Source organism: Marmota monax, unplaced genomic scaffold (genome assembly GCF_021218885.2).
Source record: "Marmota monax isolate L192 unplaced genomic scaffold, Marmota_monax_Labrador192_F-V1.1 WCK01_AAM20220418_F8-fsc00019, whole genome shotgun sequence".
Taxonomy (NCBI): domain Eukaryota; kingdom Metazoa; phylum Chordata; class Mammalia; order Rodentia; family Sciuridae; genus Marmota; species Marmota monax.
The window spans coordinates 12,142,087-12,160,586 of record NW_026695242.1 but is presented as its reverse complement, the minus strand read 5'-3'; the positions used below and the strand labels follow the sequence as shown (position 1 = coordinate 12,160,586).

The 18,500-nt window shown below is 32.5% G+C and overlaps 1 protein-coding gene across 5 annotated transcripts in view; it reads right to left on the bottom strand.

The window, feature by feature from the left end:
- The window catches only part of Ctnna3 (catenin alpha 3), a 1,743,363-nt gene that overhangs the window by 167,443 nt on the left and 1,557,420 nt on the right, over window positions 1-18,500 (bottom strand). The gene's annotated exons all lie outside the window — the stretch shown is intronic.

The window sequence follows — 18,500 nt, the reverse complement described above, 5'->3', positions numbered from 1 at the left end:
GAATAGCAATTTGGCTACCCACTACATGGTTACCCCAAACCAATGTGTTTATAGTAATAAGTAAATCAGATAATTACCATTAAAATCATAAATCATCAAAATTCCATGAAAAAATATTGAGTAAAGTTTTCTAGGCTGTAATAAATTATTTAACTTAAACATAAGTGTATATTTTAAATTGTTAGTGTTTATTCCTTTAATTAATTTTAGCTTCAACACCCCTTGCTGATGAGGTGTCTTGCTCAGGAAATCTCTGGACTGGCTTGGACGGCTCTGACAAGTGTTTCCTGGTCCCCTCTACTTTTACCTTCATAGTGTTCATCATACATTATTATTGTTGTTTGTTGAATTAGGCAGCTAATTTATTGAACCGTCTACTGAGTGAATCAAGTACCTAATTGGCCCTGTTGAATGTCTTAAAGCTATACATTAAGAATGAATGAAGCAAAATTAGCAGAGCCAGTAACAAAGATAGTTAGGGGTGAGCAAAACAGATTCACCATAAACACTTGTCCTAACTATACTTTTCACTGTGCTTCTGTTTTTCACATTTCAAACTGAGATACTTTGTTTTGTGCTGTTTTTCCCAATTCAATATTTTAAAACCCTTAGTCTGAGTACAACAATAATATAAAGGTATCTGTCCTTATTGCAAACACAGGTAAAAATATTTAACAAGAACTATTCTAATATCTGTTTTAGCTTATGCGGTCACAATTTTTACTGTGATTCTTTTGTTACAAAGTGCTGATGACAAATTTAGAAAATAAATATTTAAGTATTATGAAAAACAACCAAAAACCTGTTGGGATGGCAAATATTATGCACATGTGAATATTAAAGACTGGCCTCCCTGGTTTCCCTTAAACCTTGCTATGCACAGAGGTATTTGTGTATTTTCACAATTGCGAAGGACCTACCTTTCCTTAGGACCAATCTAGAGATGGGGATAGAAGACTAGATAATATTGCAGAACAGAACTACCAATTAACTATCCTCTAAAGGATTCTAATTTTGTGTCATCTCATGGATCTTTAACTAGCATTGCCTTTGTTCTCAAACATTTGTACTCATTATCACCCACCATCTGCAGAGGGAACTTTTGCACTTATTTCAACTGACTTCTATTACATACTGTTATTCCTCCTCTCAGCAAAGCCTTCAACGTGAGGAGTATTTGCTATCTGTATGTTGATCATTTTACAGTCTTTCTCTGCTGAAACTGTGAGAAGCAATGATCCCAAGGCAATTCTCTCTTCTTAGATATTAATAGTGTGAGTTCACCACTATGGAACTTTTACAAAATCACACATTACATTATTAGTTGTTTTGTGTATTCTTCTCAAAATATTCTTGATAAGACATCTTTGCAATATTCCTGCTTAACATATCACCAAGCCCTATAATATGTGAGTAAATGTGGTAGATTAAATGCCTTTTTTTTGCATTCTGTTGTTTTGCAAATGAAGGCCTCCTGATATTCCTTCTATGAGCTGTGTCTTATAAAAGTCTGCTGTTTATTATTTGAATTGTATAACATATCACATAGTTACACATAACTCCATCATTGTCCCAATAATTTACTCAACTCCAAAATAAATTTAACAAAAACTAAGAGCAACCAGTAGCTGTCAGAAGTCACAAGTGGCATTTTTGTTGGTGATGGTGTAGAAAGGGATAAGCCTACCAATCACTCCCACATACTTCTGTGTTTTTCTTTGTCTTTAACACAAACTAATAGCATTCTTTCAAATGGCACCAAGATTGACCTCTTCTTTTTATGAACACAATCAGTGGAGAGTGTTCATAACACTTGTTGGCAGCATTTCACATTCTGTAAGGCAAGAAGCTGGATGGTGTTGTGAAAATAAAAAAGTAAATATGTAATGTAACAATTTAAATGGAAAATAAGAAAGAGGAGTTCTATAATCACATTTTGAGAGTCGTATTAACTTCTTTAGCACTAAAAAAATAATAGAAAGTGTAATTTTTTTTTTTTAAAAGGGAGGAGGGATGATGGGCTATCTTATTGGGCACTCTTAAAAATAATAGGTCAGACTTCCTGGCATAAGTGCATAAGCCCAGGTACTTGGGAGACTGGGACAAGAGGATCTATCACAGTCTTGGCAACTTAGCAAGACCATGTCTTAGAATAAAATAAAAAGGGCTGGGGGTGTAGCTCAGTGATAGAGTGCTTGTTTAGCATGTTTGAGTCCCTGAATTCCATCTTCAGTACACAGGTGCAACAAAAACAATCAGTGATGTTAGAAACCTAAAAATCTGGAAGAAGTGTGTGTGTGTGTGTGTGTGTGTGTACGCACATGTGGGAGTGCACTTCCAATCAATTTTATTTCCATGATGGAAGATTGACTATCTTAGAGGCAATGTCATATACTGTTGAATAATAAAAATTTAAATTTGAATTCTGGTCATCAAATGAATGATTATGGGATTAGGGGAAATTTGTATACCTTATAAACTTTGGTTTCCTTGGGAAAAAATGTGAATAATATTATCTAACCTTGAAAGTTGTTCTGAGCTTCAGTGGTACCTTAAGAATTTAGCCCAGAGAGATAGCTAGGGTGATTTCTGCTCCTTGCTCTACTATCCTAGCCTATCCTGCAACCCAACAAACTTCTTTATATTTTTTAATAAAATATTAATGTAAACTTATATACCTTCATTTTAATCTAAATTTGGCAAGTCACCAAATATTTCTGTACCTCACAGTCTTCAGATATTATTCTGGATTTATGTGGCTTTACTAGCTGCCTATAGTTAAATTGATCTGAGGAAACAGCCTACTTCAGATCATTTTTGGACTGCCCAAGGATACCTTCATAATAAGCAAGAGTATAAATAGAAAATATTAAATAATTTTCCCAAATTCTGATATAAATACAACGATTAAAGCCTAGTTTTATTAACACTCTTTCTGGAAAAAATGAGCCATTTTCATTTTGGTCAAATTTAGAGACAGCCCAATTTAGAGGAAGTAAGTTATTTCTACCATCTCTGAGAATTTATGCCAAAGTAAGTCTTTGCTAGCACCAGTTTAAGAAATAATTTTAGTCTTACATATGATTAAAATCCAATCAAAGAGATCTCTTATTTGGTGGTTAAAGAAAGTAGTACATGTGGAAATATATTAAACCTTTTTAGGACAGTAACATTATATATTCAATATATAATTCAAATATATATATTCAAAATCAGATCCCTAGCAATCAAAATTATCTGTAAATTGGCAAATATTTTCTGGTCATGGAGAGGTCACCTTTGTTTGAGCATCATTGCTCCAGAACTTTGACTCACCTAGCTCAACACAGGTGGTGGAAATAAGACTGTATTTAAATTTCCTATGAGCAAAGTTGGAATTGAGTTGGGCTAAAAGAAGTACAAAAACTAAAATTCATGCCCCATGATTCCATTGTGGTTACAAGACAGACGAGTACATTCTATTTATTATAATCTTAACAAAACGATATGAAGGGTCTGGGGCTGCAGCTCAGTGGTAGAGTTCTTGCCTCACAGGTGTGAGGCCCTGGGTTCAATCCTCAGAACCACATGAAAATAAATAAAGATATTGTGTCCATTTACAATTAAAAATATTTTTAAAAAACATGTGAAGAAGATATCAGAAGATTTGTGAAAATAAAATTACAAACATGGTTGTAATGCCTTCAGCAAAATAAAGGCAACTTTTAAAATATTGGTGTTATAATTTTTATTTTTAAAGCTAAATAGTGTTCCATTGTTTATGTGTATATTTATCTGTCCATTTTCTGATGATGGACACCTAGGTTGATTCCATCAAGTGATAAAAAAATTAGTTATATATTCATGGGTCACAATGTCATATTTTACTATGTGCTTACACTATGGAATGATTAAATCAAGATAATTAAACAATTCATCACTTCATGTATTTATCATTTTTTGTTTGGTGAAAATAATACCCAAAGGAATCTAAATCAATATACTGAAGAGCTCTTTGAACTCATTATCTATTAAAATTGAGATGGACTCAACCTAGGTGTCCATTATCAGAAAAATGGACAGATAAATATACACATAAACAAAAGAACACTATTTAGTTTTAAAAAAGAAAAATTTTGCCATTTTAATACCAATATTTAAAAAGCTGCCTTTATTTTGCTGAACTTGCTTTTAACTTTCATTATTTAATGAAAATAAACAATGAAATTATATAATAAAATTTGTTTAAACTTCACACTCATTTGAAAGTAACCCTGTATTCCCCTCCTCCAACCCCTGAGAACCACCATTCTACTCATTTTTTTCTATGAATTTGGTGACTTCTGGTGATCTCATCTATGTGGAATCATGCAGTACTTGTCCTACTGTTATTGATTTACATAGTATAATGTTGTCCATGTTTGTCCTTTCTGTTGAATATGGCAGTGTTTCCTTTCTTTTTAAGGCTGAATGATTTTTCGTTTTGCATATTTACCAAATGTCTGTATCCATTCATCTGCCCAAGGACATTTAAGTTATTTTCCTATGTTGGTTAATGCTGCAGTGGATATGGAATGCTGATCTCTCTTTGAGATCCTCATTTCAATTCTTCTGAATATGTACCCAGAAGTGAGATTGCTGGATCATATATAGTTCTGTTTTAATGTTCTGATGAATCTCCACACTGTTTTCCATAACATTTACAATTTCTCCACATTTTCACCAAACCTTGTCTATTTATTGATTGATTATTATCCTAAGAGTTGTGAGATGATATCTCCTTGTGGTTTGCTTTTCAGCTCCATGAAAATCAATAATGTTTAACACTTCTTTTTGGTACACCTAATGGATATTTACAAGTCTTCTTTGGGGGAACTTCTATTCAAGTCATTTTTCCATTTAGCAGGTAATTTGGGGGTTGTTCTGTGCTGTTATTTGTAGGAGCCCTCTAGCACACACTTAATTTACAAATACTTACCCATTCTGTAGATTGGCCTTTTTATTTTTTGATTGTTCATTTTTCTAGGCAGAATCTTTTTAGTTTAACATAGTCACCCTTGTTTACTTTTGCTTTTGTTCATTGTGCTTTTGATGTCATATCCATGAGAACATTTTCAAGACCAATGTAATAAAGCATTTCCCCCATGTTTTATTCTAGGAGTTTAAGTTTCAGATCTTAGGTTTAAGTATCTTTTTTTTATGTGCATAGTGTAACATAGCTTCAATTTCATTCTTTTGCATGTGGAAATCCAGTTTTCCCACCACCATATTGAAAAGATTTAGTTTCTTAGTATTCTCATTGAAGCTCAGTTGACTGTACATTTGTGAGTTTATATATGAGCTTTGTATCCCTTTACATTGGTATATATGTATATTTTCTGCCAGTACCATATTGTTTAAATCATTATATATTTGTAATATATTTTTAAACTAATAGTATAATATGACTCTTCAAACATTGTTCTTCTTTCTCAAGATTTTATTGATAGAGCCTCTTGTAGTCCTACATAAATTTTAGGATCATTTATGGAAAGCCCACAGCTAACATGATATGCAGTGAAAAACTAAAAGGTTTTCCTTAAAGGTGAGGAACAGACCACTCTTGTTACTTTTATTCAAAATGGTACTGGAAGTCCTGGCCAGAGCAACTAAGCAAGAGAAAAATATATTATATATATATATATATATTTTTTTTTTCTGATATTCAAATCAGAAAAATAGAAGTAAAATAACATTTGGACATAATTAAATATCATATGTAGAAAAACCCAAAAAACTCACTAAAACATAGAAACTTACTAAAGAATATGAAATCAACATACAAATATCAGTTATGTTTGTACACACTAATAACAAATTATATTAGAAAAAAATTAAGAAAATATTCCTTTTAACAACAGCATTAAATAGATTAAAATACTTTGGACTAACTTAACCAAGGGAATTAATGACTTAAAAGACTAAAAACTAGAAAACATTGCCTAAGAAAATTAAAGAGGACATAAATCAATGTCCTGTGCTCACGCATTGGAAGAATTTATATTGTTAAAATGTTCATATTACCCAACATTACCTACATATTCAATGTCATTCCTATCAAAAAAGTGGCATATTTTACTGTAACAGAAAAAGAAATCTGTATACTTCACAAGCCACTTTTTCTTTCCTACCATGTTTAGACTATAACTTCATATGAATTATTCACATGGATCTAGGAACTAAGGAGCCTAAATGAGTAAAGCTTTCAATAATTGAAATACAGTTTATAAGTCTAAATTGTATATTACAAAAATATATCCTAAAGTAAAAAAAATCTATAAGTTACAAAACAGTATAATTAAATATGTGGTAAAGAAGATAACTTAAGTAGATAAATGTTAAGCGTATAGAATATTTCTAAGAGGACAAAACCCTTAGTTGTTCATATGTTTTCTATTAGGTCACCACTTAGAAACCTACACCAGCCAGCAGTCATCTAATATCCAAATATTTGATGCATGTGGTTGAGGCTGAATTATCATGATTATAATAGCAGATAACTATAACCATTCATGTTTATATAAGGCCTTTCAAAGGACCCAAGCAATTATGAAATCACACAGGGTAAATCCTATTTAGCCTCAGTTCAACTTCTCTCAGGAAATTTGTGGACAGTCCTTCTTCTGCTCCTAAGACATCAATGAAGCAAATAATTGTAGAAAAGCACAGAGAAAATCAGCAAGAGGTTCACAAATGAAAGTGACATCATCTGTACTTATTCAACCACCAGAAGAGTTGACAGTGTAACTCTGATTCTCAAGAGTTGCATATCTAATTCATGAAAACTGTCATAAGAGGTATTCCAGATGGAACTTTAAATAAAGACATGAAAAACTAATGAAACCATGAAGAATAAAATTTGGGTGAAAGCATATTTTTGGAAAGTTCAAATATTAGAAATATCCAGACTCAAATCAGGATCTTTAACAGCAATCTCTTTGAGAACAGAAAAATGAGGTAATCATTTTTTATCAAGGGCATAATATAATTCATTAGCAAAACTGTGCCTGGTTATTCCACATTTCTTCTCTCATTCAATTTTAACAATAAACCCAAGAGGCAAATGTTGTTATTTTAATACCATGGTTGAGGAAACTGAGACTTAGAGTTAGCAGAACTTGTCTGATATAAATAATAAAGAGCTACTTAAAACATAGGGTCCAGTACCTTTTTATGAACCAGGTAGGTTGCTAGCCACAAATGCATGATAAATATGTAAATTGAACAGTTAAAACTTACAAATTGAGAAAATAAACTTCAAATAGCATGAGTATGCTGGTCTGAGAATAAGGCAAGTCAGGTGTTTCAGGGCTTTAAGCATCATAACACCAGACTTTAATTCCTTCCTTCTGGGTCTTGAATCCACTCCTTCTTTTGCCCGATATGATTTCTGGACCACAGTAAAATTAGTGTCTGGTTAAATAGGTAATTCAGCCTTTTCTCATTGCTCCATTGCTGCCTACCTAGAATAAGATATTGTCTTTGAAAACCTTGGTAAAAGCAAGCCCACTTATATCTCAGGCTGATTTCCTGGCTCTAACTTATAGCAAGCTTGAGATGAATTCAATTTTCACCCACATCGTGAGTATAAGTGTGCTTGTGAACCTGAAAAATGCTCCAGAGTCATTTCTTTCTATTCCTATCATTCCCTTTTCCTTTTCCTTTAAGTTCTCTTTGAATTACACTATATGAATCAGCAAAACTACTAAAGGACTAACAGTATTGTGGGACAGAGCTGTGAATTTATAACCTATTTCCAAATTGTGAACAGAAAACTAAGTAAGGCAAGCGACTTGCAATACCAATGGCAGAACATAATATAAAGATTGAATATCTGATTTTAGGTCAAACACTGTTTTAATATCTTGTGACATCAAAAAAAGTACTTACTTTGTTGAGAACATTGCTTCCTCCAAAGTAAATGAAAGATTGGACTAATGATTTATAAAACTCATTCAATTCTCTTATCAATTCCACAAGCCTATTTAAGGTTTAATCAAGATGCATCAGGAAAGATAATGCATATTCATTTAAGAAAACTGAATGGTAGGATAGTCTTATTTGGAAATGGTGAAAAAAAAATTCGGATCACAAAATTTGTTTGGCTATTTACAAATCAGGAAATAAGAAACCACTTTCTAAACTTGTTTTGTCCAGCATTACATAGGATGATGTGAATGTTCTTTAGACACAGTAATTGATGGATTGATAATTACAGCAATGCAATTATTCTTATTGCTATATAAGTGGGAGGTATGCTGCTGTTAAAAACCCTGTAATAATAATAACAAGAGTAGAGCAGCAGATGACCTTCAACTAGAAATCATATCTGGTAAATAATACACTTGACCTTCAACTCTTAGGTCTGAATGTCTGAACAAAAATCAGAACACTGCTACTGTTCAATTCTAGTGTCATTGAGTAAGGAAAATCTCATTATTTGCATCAAATTCCATAAGCAAATCAACACTATTCATGTGAATTTATGAATTTATGATTATATCCTTATATAGATAGTTGGAGAGGGACTACCTAATGTGAAGTTAATTAATTTCTTTTCTTGCCAAAACTAAAAAGGCTATTTTATGGATACTAAAATTAAAGCTTCACAATATACTTAATGGCAGATAAAATGTGCTTGAAATACACTTTTAAGTGAATGTATGTATACACATATATGAGAGAAACTGAAAAAATATATCAACATTTTATTATCATCTATGAGCTATGGAATGGTATGTGTAGCTTTTCTTCTTTATAACTGATTTGTTTCTAAACTTTTACAATACATATTCATTGCTTTTATCACCAGGTGGGGGGGGGGAAACTAGCATCAACTTTGCAAGAAAAATCTTCTTAAGTTTGAATGCGCCATTTCAAGGACAAGTCAACAATAAAAAAGGTCAAGATTGCAAAACTCACAGCAGGGGAGCACAGCTGGCCTTGTTACCTTGCAATAGGTCTATCAATGTTGTATATTTGAGGTTGAAGTGAACACAGACAAAGGTTTCTAATAGGTGAGAAGAAAATTGCAACATACGTCTTCATTATCAGAGCAAACATTAAAGGCCACTAGGATAGCACATACAAAGAAGGTGCTCTTACCTGATCCTCATGCTACTATCCCTCACTGCACAGTATTTTGAGTTCAGTGGATTTGTAGAAGCAGGTGCTTCATTATTTCATATATCACATTTCAACATCCTGGAAACTGGTTTTATGAAAGTATTCTATAGCAATGGTTTTGAGGGATTGGAAAGTTGTGGTTTGACTTCCCAGTGGAGATATATATATTTTTTAGCATAGAGGAAATCTTTTACTTTCAGAAATCGTAAGGCTGCCGGATATAATATCAACAATCCTAACCAAATTCATCTATCTAGATTTGCAAAGTAATCCCAGGCACAGCAATAAAGCAGTAAATAAATAAATAAAAAGCACCTGCTGTGTTCCAGCCATGGATGTTATATAAGCCTAAGCAGGATGCCCAAACCTGACACTCCTATTTCACTGCACTAAAAAAAATGTAAAAAATATGAAAGAAGATACATATTACTGGGGGGAGTATTGCTCAATAAGACAGTAACTCAGATCTATATTAGACTTTTAGAGATATTATTCAGGGTTGCTGGATTGAAGTTTGCTTTATGAAACTTAAGAATTCCCTATACCAGTAGAATAAAGTAGCCTAAGTTGGGAGTTTATATATAAACTAGAACACTGAAATGCACCAAAACAAATATTTTGACAGCCCCTAAAGAAGAATTACGCTCTGTATATAAAGAGATTCTTAAGTCTCCAAACTAAAAGACCTATTTTTTAGAAAAAAAGTGAATACATCATTGTATAAGATGTAGTGAGATGTAAGTGGGTGAAACTAGTTCACAGCACAGGCATTGTGTGATTTCCACACAGACCTATCCTGAACATTGGAATTAGGACCAGCGGGGAAACAAACCTGATGCCTAATATGGAGAATTAGATTTTAAAAATGTGTTTCTTAACACATTATAGATATACCCACAATAGAACTGGGTCATTCTATTTGTCCTGATTTTGAAAAAAAGAAAGAGAAAAAGAAACACACTCACTTAAAAACTTGTATACAAATATTCATAGGAGATTTATTTTTAATATCCAAAAAGTAGAAACAACTAAAAAATCCATTATCATGGAAATTATTTAATAAGTGGTATGCCCACTTAATAGACAATTATTCCACAATAAAAAGAAATGCATTATTGATGCAAGCAACAACATGTATTGTTCTAAAAATAATTATGCACAAGAAGCCAAATGAGAGTACATATGGTATAATCCCATTTATATAACATTCTAGAAATTTCCTAACATTTGGTGACAGAAATGGAATTTGGAAGAGAAATTATCCACCGTAAGCAAGATGCAAGACTGAGCATTTAGTTTTGATATATACGTTTCTTATTTTTATTACATTGAGAGCTTCAGTGTTGTATGTGTGTTCCTATAAAACATACCAAATTGTATTTTTTGAATATGTGCAGTTTATTAAATGTTAACTATACCTCATTGATGCTGTGAAAAGCACACATGTATTTATTCAAATGCATATATATATATATATATATATATATATATATATATAGCCTAAGGTAACACTTGTTTGACCCAAGATTATAATTAAACTTGAGACCATCCATTCGAAGGTCAGAATAAGTACATGAAAGAAGCATTCCTACGAATTCATTTTTTAAACAATTAATGTCTAACATTTCTGTTTAATAGAATGCATTTCAACTTTTGGTATGAAATCATATTGTGTTATTTAGAAATGAACTTCAATCAATAGGCACTTTGTTTATGAGTCTTCTCATTAGAGCTCAAGAAATGTTGTGACTAGCAAGAATAAAACTAAGTACCAATTTTTTTTTTCATACCGAAGTGAATGTGAAATGACCACTGAAAAGAAAGGGAATATATTATAGCAGCAATGTGATTTTTGTATCACTTAATTCTATTTATAAAATATAAAAACAAACTCTACCTCTTAAAGAATTTATTGAAGGCAATGATGTTCAAAAATAATTTCAGTAGTATGGCCCTTTTTAAAAACTGAAATAACAGGAGCCAACACTAACAGCAACAATACAAAAGGCTACTATGGGGGCATTCTGAATACAGCATAAAGTACTATGACGTGTGTGTGTGTGTGTGTGTGTGTGTTGCGAAGACTGGATAGTCAAGCTTCTTAAAATTTAAAGTGAGAAAAATTTAAATAGATACATTTTATATTCTGAAAGTATTCAATGATAATCCACCATGTACGAAGTGAAGCCTCTTAATTGCTGTGAGATTATTTTAAATAATCTAACCACCTTCAAATACACCCTGGAAAACAACTCTAACTCATGCCACCACCCAAAAACCATAGCCTGGGGACCACTATGAGGTGCAACTTGGAGAGTTACTATCAAATATTTGATAAGATTTCACTGAAACAACACAGAATAAATTCTGGTTAAACATGGAGAATCGAAGATAATTATATACCTACACTTCCTATTGCATATAAATAACATAATTATGATAGACCTTTTCTAAATTTATTAGATTAGAATACAACAATATCATTTACAAATGCTCATTGTAATAAATATAGGCAGCATCTATTGTATTTCCTTTCCCCACATCTTTGCCTTATTCCATCTTAGTAACCTCCCTCTCTGTTTTTAGTGCTTTTAGATTTATTCAGATGGATTCGTAGATGTCACCAGGCTAACACTTGTTTTCAAAACCTACCTTGGCTACCTCGTTATGGACAATGTTAATAGCTTCCTTTTACAACACCTGAAAGTGTATGCTAAAAACAACAACAACAAAAAACTATATATGATTTTAAAAAATGTTGCAATATATATTAATGAACAGAAAAACGAATCCTAAGCACTTTAGCTGCCCTCTGTTTTCTGGAATTTTTTGTCTTCTTCCCTTTCTGGCTCTCACCTTTTATTCCCTTATCAGTGTGCCTATTCAAATAACTTTATTATGCCAGCCATTTTTTTCCTCCTATCATTATTCTGTCTCAGAAAGACCCTTTGCTCTGCAGATCTCATCTACTGTAAAGAAACCAAAAATAATATTTGTTTACAGGAAAGAAGACTTTGTTTTAAAATTAGTCTTATAATGAGAGAGACAGTTAACAGAGTAATTTGTCAATATGACAAAAAAAGATATGTCATATTCTATATGAAAGAAATTGTTTGATTTAAATGACATCGACGGCTGTGTGTGTGTGTGTGTGTGTGTGTGTGACAGACAGACAGAGATGAGAGAAATTTTCTTTAAATTTGATGGTATTATATATTGCTTCTTTTGAGGGGGTAGTACTGGAGATTGAACTCAGAGGCACTGGACCACTGAGCCACATCCTCAGCCCTATTTTGCATTTTATTTAGAGACAGGGTCTCACTGAATTGCTTACAGCCTTGCTAAGTTGCTGAGGGGGGCTTTGAACTCATGATCCTCCTGACTCAGCATTCTAAGCTGCTGGGATTACAGGTGTGCACCACGATGCCTGGCTAAATATTGCTTCTTCTTAAAATTTTAAATGAGAAAAATTTAAATAGATACAGCTTATATTCTGAAAGTATTCAATGATAATCCACCATGTATGAAGTGAAGCCTCTTAGTTGTTGTGAGATTATTTTAAATTAGATGAAAACAGCACTTTAAGGAAGCCAGTGAAACGTTGTTCAAGTTATATGTAATAAGCTTTAGTCTAAACTTCACAAATATTGAAATATATTATTCAATTGCAAAAAGTTCAGTCTGATCTGTTTGCTAGACTCTCTACAATTTTTACCTATTACTCTAATATTTACAAATTGCTTTACCTTAGTGCTAAATTGAGCAATGCAGTGCTTTCCAAAATTTCCCAGGATATTATAGACCTATACAGTATGTGTGTGTGTGTGTGTGTGTGTGTGTGTGTGTGAGAGAGAGAAAATTGGTTTTGTATGCCTCATGCTGTTTACCTATCTCTTGATCCCTACTAAAACTAGGCTGTCTAAATAACTGAAACTTTAGATTTTAATTCTAGCTTCTTTGAATTATGAAAAAACTCAAGTGAGGTTGTGTTTGATTATATATTGAATTGAGTAAGAAATAAGTTCAGTATCACTAGACAAAGAATACAGGATTACAAAGGCCTTACTCTTATTTTTCAATCATTCACTCATTCATTTTTCCTCTAAAGAGTCCTTGTGAATATTCCAAATACAATGGTAGTTGCTAATGACAGAAAGTCCAATTAGGAGCTGGTATTGAACCAAACCATTCTCATGAGATCATATTTATTTTGTGTCAATGGAGAACATATTTGGTTCTTGTTTTCATGTGCTGCAAAACAAGGACATGTGCCCCTAACTTCTTGCTTAAAGACAGGTGCCCTTACCTTCTTCCTCATTAAGATTTTATTATAGTCAACTGAAGACATGAATGTGAATTGAACTCTGAAAAAAAAAAAAAATATATATATATATATATATATATAATGAAAATCACACTTTCATTTTCATGTACAACTAGTTTGTGATATGTCTTTCCTTTCCTACTCAAGGGCACAAAGTAGATTCTCACAAAAAAAATATCCTTTTTCTTCTATCATTCCTAAGATAATAGTTATACAAAATAAATTAAAAGTCTGCACTGCACACTGGAATAAAATGTGTTCAATTCCAATCCTGCCACACCACAGATTGGTTATGTAACATTGGATAAGTATGTTAAACTCCTTCAATTTTTATGTACTTATAAAAATTTTTATGTCTTAAGAAATATGTGAGGAAGCATTATTGAGTACCTAGTGTAGGCCTAAAGCACAATAAATATTCAATAAAAATTAGCTATCCCATCATTCCAATGTCAATAAATATTAGCTATTATGTTCAGTTAATATTGTTGGAATATCGGGTTAATAATATCAGACCAGTAGTTAAAAGATATGTCCTGGCCTAATCATTTCATGATGAGGTGATGTCAGTCAGGTTATTTTAAATTTTGGAATCTAGAACCCTCATTCCATAAAAGGAAATCCATCTTCAAGGGTCATGAAGTAAGATTAAAAAAAAAGATATATAAAAATTCTTATCTTAAGTGCATCTTAAATATAAATCAGAAGACAGAATGCTGTGAACATTACTATAAAGTAGCATTTTTACTTTCACTCACATATTGTTCTGTTGGATAATGAAAAAAACTCGGAAACAAACTAGCCAGGTTGGACCTGACAAGAAAAGTTTAAACACATTTTAAAAAACTGAAAGCAAACTTCTCTTTAAAATGCACATCTAAGGTAAAAAGGTGAGTCAAAAAGAGGAAAAGACATCTTCAGGAACCTGAAAAGATGTGACAAGTGGTTCAGAATGGGAGAAATTGCAAACTTGTTATCACTCAATGCAAATGGACTTATATAGGAGAAGCTGTGAGAACAGTCCAGGTGAGAAGACCAGTGGTTTTCATGCATTTTGGGTTTCTCTCCACGGAGTCTGTTTTCCATGCAAAATATCTAACTCAAATGTCTTATATACATCACATAAAGTGGAGATGCAATTCAGCTGAAGCTAGGAAAACAGACGCCCTGTCCACTGATGCATATTTTTAACCACACAGAAGCCCCTGAGTTATTTCTTTGGAAGATTCAGTAAGGTGCGGAAGCTCAAGAAGTAGAGATTAACAGTTAAAATTACATCAGGTTTCTTGATTAAACAAAGATCTTATTAGCCTCTGGTCTAATTTAGGTAATTCATAGTTAAACAGTGGAAATTAAAAATCAATAAATTTTATTGCTTATAAATCTGTGCGCCTAATTTCAAACACTGTTAGTTGCAGCTAGAAATAGTATTTCCTTTCTTCTTTCAACTCTCTATGCCTTAAAATAAAATTCCAACTTTTCTCTTTGCACATCCTCAGTATTTACTTGATTTCCTTTTCATGTAACACACACATGTACACACACACACACACACACACACACACATATATATATATATAATACATTATAAATACTATACTATATTCATTAGCTTAATATTATTAAGGGCTGTGGCATTTCAGGACACTGGGGCAGCATGAAAATCCCTCCTTCAAACCTTGATTCTTCTGATCAAGTCAGAAAGGTTTTGGATGTGTTACTCTTAAAACAGGAACGAGTTTCTTGAAGGAATAGGAAAGGGGAAAGGGGACATGGTCACAGGAGAGAGTGAGTCCTCTCAGGGAAGAGAGGGACAGTGTTCTCCTGCACTCCAGTTTTACTGGGGATCCCAGAGAATCCTACTCAAGTTCACCTCTTTACTTTTGACTGACAGCAGGATGACATCAGATTTTTAAATCTCCACTGCCATCACAACCCTAGGTCATTTTGGCTCATGCTGATTGGTTCTGAGTGGACTCTTAACCATAAATTCTTACCAATTTTATGGTTAGAAGGAATTATCCTTATCTCCCTGAGTTCTGGGATCTGGTCTGTGAAAAGGGGCACAAAAGTCTACCTTTCAGGGTAGCTTGTTTCCTCTTATTATTTCTCCTGCAGATAACAGGTAGTTTGCTGAGGAATGAACATATTCACTGAGGCCAGACAGGGATACAGGTAAATTTCTTCTTGGAAAGAAAGAATATGGGGTCAGCACAGCAGATCCATTTCATAGAATTATTCCCTTAATCTCATGTTCCCACCACTGATATCTGTCTGTCTTCTATCAAACTGCCCATTAGAGGGCATCTTGGGGAAGATAAACACTTGGAATGATTAGGTCAGGAAAAATGTTGTTTAGCTTCGCCAATGTTTTGAGATATTTACCTTAAGAAAATCAGCAAAACTCTTTGTAATACAACAGATTCTAGGTCATTCCCTAGCTCATTACAAATACAGTTTTAAAAAAATAATAATCACATAATTCATATTGTTGACTTAAACTTTTTTGTTGCAACAACTTCCCATGAATGATAAAATGAATTTATTTTACATGTGATATTTTCTTTCTTGCTGTTTGAATAACCTGGGTTCTATTTCATTGCAGTCAGAGTATTTTCCATATAGCATTTCTTCAGAGACATATGACATCTCTTCAGGGAGTAGAGTGTTTAAAACCATGACCTGGAACTAAGTGTATTCATTGTAGCTGAGGTGCCACTCTCCAGACCTCTGCAGTGGACAGAGCTAGGAAATGAATTATTATCAAAGATCTTGGATCTATACTGATACCTTCATGTAAAGCAAACCAGAGAAAATTTTTTTTTTCTCACCATCACCCATTCAAAATTACATTCCTGTGGCTGGGGTTGTGGCTCAGCATTACAGGCTTCATCTAGTATATGTGGGGCCCTGGGTTCGATCCTCAGTTCCACATATAAATAAAATATAAAGGTATTGTGTCCACCTACAACTAAAAACATTAAACAAAATTATATTCCTCTTCTCCTAGTCAGAAGTCACTGGTTCTAAAGAATACATATATTTGTTCTCTTCACAACACACATGATGATAGTTATAGAATTGCTATGTCACTACCAAGAACAAACTACTAAAAGATGTTCAGTATTTTTTTCTGCAGTTCTTTTTAAGTTTAGAATTTATCCCATACAATATAAAAATTCAGCATATATATTGCTGTTATTATTTGGATACACAGCAAAGATCCGTTATTTCTGTTTTCATTTTAGGGTTTGCTTTTTAATGTCTTTTATTAATATTTGAATTATAGAATACTTATTTATAAAATAATTTAAAATTATTTGTTCAAATGTTTTCTTCACTTCATGACTATTTTTGTAATTGAAAAATTTCATGGTTCAAAAATAACAATTTATTTAAATTATACACAGAGAATTATCCTTATTCCCATCCCTTTTCATTCCAGGATATTTTCACCAGATGTGGGTGGTTGTCTCTTTAAATTTATGAACTGTTTACATTAATTCATTCATTTTAACTATTGCCAATTTTTTTGCAAACTAAAAATATTTTATTTCTTTTCTCTTTGATAAGTGGCATAGTATCTATATTTCTTCATCTTATACAAAGTAGCGCTATAAAACAACAATAAAAACACAAACTACATAAAATATTTGATTGGTTAATGTATTTTAGAAAGTGTTCCATGTCAGTAATAGTACAAGAAATGCAAATTAGTGTCACAATGTTAGGACATTTTCTATTCATTATAACAGTTTAACTGAAAGGTTTGATAAATTAAATGTTAGTTAGAAAATGGAGTAAATAGAATTCTCATACATTGGTGAAAACTCAAAATGGAAAAATCACTTTGGCAACTATTTTTCAGTTTCTTATAAATTTAAGTTAACAGTTGCCCTACTATTTAGCAATTCTTCTCTGAGATAGTTATACAAAATAAATGCAAATCTATGTCTACAAAATATATGATTCTCATAAGAGTTTTATCCATGTTAGCTCCTGCCTAGCTTAGTATAGATGGAATATATACATATAGAAATAATTACAGATATGTGTGTATATATATATATATATATATATATATATATATATATATTAATTTCCCTACAAAATGGGAGAAAATATTTGCAAACCATGCTTCCAATGAGAAGTTAATATCCCAAATAGAGGGAATTCACACAACTCAATAACAAAAAAACAAAGAACCTGAGTGCAAAATATGCAAAAGATCTGTATAGAGGTCTATCTCTCCCAAGAACACATGCAAATGGCTAACAAGTACATGAAATAAATGTTCAACACCACTAATCATCAGGAAGATACAAAGTAAAACCACAATAAGGTATCACCTCACTCCAATTAGAGTGTCTGTTATTCAAAAGACAAAAGATAACACACTATTGGTAGAATTTAAGTTAGTGCAGTCATTATGGAAAACTCTGTATGCCTATTCCTCAATATTAAAATCTGAATTATTATAGGTCCCCAAATCCCACTACAGTGTGCATGCGTGCATGTGTGTGTGTGTGTGTGTGTGTATCCATCTATAGGGATAAGGATCGATAGTATATCATGAAATCTTTGCACTGCCATAATTATTACAGCATACTTTACAATAGTCAAAATATGGACTTAACGTAATTGTCCACCAGTGGATAAATGAATAAAGAAAAGTGGCATGATTGGGATGAAATAGTACTCAGTAATAAAAAGAAACACTGAAATGCTGACATTGTAACAACATATTATATTGAACCTGGAGGATATCATGTTAAGTGGCAAATGTGAGGTACAGAAGAAAAATGCCACAAGACATTATTCATATGTAACGATCTTATTCATATGTAAAATTTTAAAAAGTTAGTTTCATAGAAGTAGAAAGAAGGAAGGGATTACCTGAGATAGAGTGGTTGGAGGGAGGGAGGAAGTGGAGATGTTGGTCAGAGGATAACTAACTAGTATTGGGATAAATACTGTTCAGCTCCTGAATACAGTGACTATATTTAATGATGATGCATTTTATTCTTAAAAT